Consider the following 4,513-nt stretch of genomic DNA (forward strand, 5'->3'; position numbering starts at 1 on the left):
GGAGGCATGTAGGTACGTATAGCGGTCAGTAGGTTTCCGGTATAGGGTGGTGTTTATGTGACCATCACTTATTTGTACTGTAGTGTCCAGGAAGTGGATCTCTTGTGTGGACTGGTCCAGGCTGAGGTTGATGGTGGGGTGGAAATTGTTGAAGTCCAGGTGGAATTCTTCAAGGGTTTCCTTTCCGTGGGTCCATATGATGAAGATGTCATCAATGTAGCGCAAGTAGAGGAGGGGCACTAGGGGACGAGAGCTGAGGAAGCGTTGTTCTAAGTCAGCCATAAAAATGTTGGCATACTGTGGGGCCATGCGGGTACCCATAGCAGTGCCACTGATATGAAGGTATAAGTTGTCCCCAAATCTAAAGTGGTTGTGGGTGAGGACAAAGTCACAAAGCTCAGCCACCAGACTTGCTGTGGCCTCATCAGGGATACTGTTCCTGACAGCTTGTAGTCCATCTTCACGTGGAATATTGGTGTAAAATGCTTCTACATCCATGATGGCCACGATGGTGTTTTCAGGAAGAACACCAATGCATTGTAGTTTCCTCAGGAAGTCGGTGGTGTCTCGAAGATAGCTGGGAGTGCTGGTAGCGTAGGGTCTGAGGAGAGAGTCCAAATAGCCAGATAATCCTGCTGTAAGAGTGCCAATGCCTGAGATGATGGGGCGTCCAGGGTTTCCGGGTTTATGGATCTTGGGTAGCAGATAGAATACTCCTGGTCAGGGTTCTGGGGGTGTGTCCATGTAGATTTGTTCCCGTACTGTAGCTGGGAATTACTTGAGCAGATGGTGTAGTTTCTTTTGGTATTCCTCAGTGGGATCAGAGGATAGTGGCCTGTAGAATGTGGTCTTGGAGAGTTGCCTGGCAGCCTCCTGTTCATAATCTGACCTGTTCATTATGACTACAGCACCTCCTTTGTCAGCCCTTTTCATGATAATGTCAGAGTTGTTTCTGAGGCTGTGGATGGCATTGTGTTCTGTACGGCTGAGGTTATGGGACAAGTGATGTTGTTTGTCCACCATTTCAGCCTGTGCACGTCTGCAGAAGCACTCTATGTAGAGATCCAGTCTGTCATTTCGACCGTCAGGAGGAGTCCACGCAGAGTTCTTCTTCTTGTAGTGTTGGTAGGAGGGTTCCTGTAGGTCAGTGCACTGTTCAGTGGTGCGTTGAAAATATTCCTTGAGTCGGAGACGACGAAAGTAGGCTTCCAGATCACCGCAGAACTGTATTGTGTTCGTGGGGATGGTGGGACAGAAAGAGAGTCCCTGAGATAGAACAGACTCTTCTGTTGGGCTAAGTGTGTGGTTGGAAAGATTGACAATGTTGTTAGATGAGTTGAGGGTACCACTGTTGTAGCCCCTTGTGGCAGGTAGGAGTTTAGATAGCTTACTGTCCTTTTTCCTCTGTAGAGAAGTGAAGTGTGCGTTGTAAATGGCTTGTCTCATTTTTGTACAGTCCAGCCATGTGGAAGTTTGTGTGGAAGGTTGGTATTGTATGAGAGTCTCCAGTTTTGAGAGCTCATTCTTGATCTTCTGTCTGCTGTACAGGATGCTGATCAGGTGGTTCCTCAGTTTCTTTGAGAGTGTGTGGCACAGTCTCTCACCATAGTCAGTGTAGTATGTTGATTGCAATGGATTCTGGGCTTGAATAGGGACTGGGAGTGACTGGCTCATTACAGAAGCAGCTTTTCCTCTCCTGGAATTGACACTCATCCATTATTGGGAGTGGACTACATCCACCCTGATTGAATTGGCCCTGTCATCACTGGTTCTCCACTTGCGAAGTAACTCCCTGCTCTCCATGTGTCAGTATATAATGCCTGCATCTGTAACTTTCATTCTATGCATCTGAAGAAGTGAGGTTTTTACCCGCGAACGCTTATGCCCAAATAAGTCTGTTAGTCTTTAAGGTGCCACCAGATTCCTGGTTGTTTTTGTAGATACAGACTAACACGGCTACCCCCTGATACTTGACACAATGTCTGTATAGTACATATGGTTAAAGTAACAGAACCAAAATATGTATACACTCTATGGACCTGGGTTGCAGTCATCTTCACTCAAGAAACAATACCATCAAACTCGGTGAACTGTTGGGCGCTGGTACCATTCCTTCTTTTACTAGAAGAATTTGCAAACCAAATTGCAAACCATACCATGTTTCTGACTCTTCCTAGTATGCCATTGCTTCCTGAACATATGAAATCCTTATCGAGCCCATGAATATAGCAAGGAAAAACAAAATGTTCAGAGATAAATATTAAATATGGTAAGTAGATTATTGTTTGGCCAACAGAAAAATAAATCTGAAAGATTACACAAGTCATCTGCCTTACAGGTGAGTGTGGGTATTTGCCATGTTCGCCTGCCTTCAGTAATGTGTTTTGATTCGTGTAACTAATTATTCGTATAAAAATGTTTATAACATATGTCCTTCATCAAATTCCATCCTCTGGATGGAATTTTTTTTCTCTGATGGATTCATAATGGTTAAATAATCAACCACACTTCAAACCAGATATACATTTAAAAGACTATTTGAATGTCAAGCTTATAAATTATTGTCACTGTCGATGCTTTCATTGTTGCACCATTCTGTTCCGTCCTTCAAATACAGATCCAGAGTTTCCATTGATACTAATATAATGTCCTTGACAAGCTGTGTTACCCCCAAAATCAGACTTGGGGCACCCCCACAATGGTTTGCCTATTCCAGTAACTCGATGGTCTGTTTTGGTAGGTAAAAGGAGGTGGCCCACCCTAAAGGAATTGTCAGGGTTTTACCATGGGTTCCCCTATGAACTTCAGGGAACTCTCCAGAACTAACTAACTTTGTTTACCCTTGGGAGGACGGATACAGCCTTCCGCTGAAAGGATTGACACTTAAGCAGTAATCATTGAAAACAAAATATTCTCTATTTAACGTACCAATATTTCTTAATACACTAAATCTTAAAAGCATACATTAAGAAACACAAATTTTATGAGCACAAGTATGTACATTAAAGTACCCAATACTATAGTGTCATACAGTTGGTGGTGGCTTAAGTGATTTCGTTCTACATATGCTGATCAATCAGATGTAGGATGCTGACAGCAAATACTATACTTTGTACATAATAACAAACATACATATATAGACATCCAACTGTATCTCAAGCATACACGCGTGTGAACCTTACAAACAATTATTTTATTTCCTTAATATATTTTTATCATCTTATTAGGCTCTATGGCTTCCACTCCAATTTTTATTAATATTTATTTCTATTTTTCCCTTCAGCTAATTGTGGGAGGGCAGTGTTCTTAATGCTGTACTCCGTAATAGAGCACCTAAAAATCTCTCTCATGAGTTAAGGGTTTGTCAGATACCAGTCAATACTGAGAATATGCCTCTGTCACTTCGTGCACCTACAGCAGTTTGACACTGATGAATGTTAGTTTGCAGATTCCACTTTGGAATTTTTGTGAATAAATCAATTCTGCGGAGAAGAAAATAATTGATTCCTCAAACCTACTTTATGTGGCTCACTAATGGGAGTGACAGGACACAATAAAATAATGCCTTGATTAATCCCTGCAAGCTCAGAGAGATTCAATTTGGCATTCTTCTGTTCCCACAAGGAGTTATTATGTACCAAAGCTGGGATTCGTTCCCGCCAGGAGTGTGTACGTCTGTTGGGAGGCTCAGTTTTAAGTCTGGGACTCCATAAAAGCCCAGTGGAGGCTGCCTGGGATATGCACTGAACCGACTGGTACATCTACCTGATGGGCTGTGCTGGCTAGTTCCAGGTTCCCACCTACAGCAGAGTAGGGGATTGCACTCCTGCACCCCTCCACTCCCCACAAAAAAATCCCCCAAACAAACGTGCTGTTTGGGCGCATCAGGCAGAATCTGACCCTGTAGATGTGGCAATACAAAGTGACGCCTTCTGAGGACATATGCCAGTAGTGCATTTCAGCTGATACCCTCAGATTTGGTTTGTTAGACTAACAGACCCCAGAAAATTTGGCTTGCTTTTAGGCTTCCAGCAGCAACATGGATCAAAAATATATAACCTTTTTTATGCAAAATCATATAGGTAGTGTTTGGACTTCATGAGATTATGTGTTGGCTCATAGGTGAATGAGTGATTTGTTAAAATAGTCCCTTTTATACACATTTCAAGGCAATGGTGTGTGGATTGGTGCTGTACCAAGTTGATCTCAGGATATTGGAGACATAAGATGGGTGGATAAGGCAATACATGTTAAATGACACATCTGTGTAGATGAAGCACGTTAGGGGAAGGTGGGTGCGGTAATGTCTTTTATTGGATCAACTTCTGTTGTGAAGGAGACAAGCTTTTGAGCTTACACAGAGCTCTTCGGATCTGGGAAACAATCAATGTGTCACATCTAAATGAAGGTGGAACAGATTGTATAGCATAAGTAGTTAACATATTCTAAGGGACCATTAAAGGTGAAGTGGCCAGAGAAACACCCCTGTGGTCATAGGACCAAAAAAAAAGGC

Source organism: Trachemys scripta, chromosome 11 (assembly GCF_013100865.1).
Source record: "Trachemys scripta elegans isolate TJP31775 chromosome 11, CAS_Tse_1.0, whole genome shotgun sequence".
Lineage (NCBI taxonomy): Eukaryota > Metazoa > Chordata > Testudines > Emydidae > Trachemys > Trachemys scripta.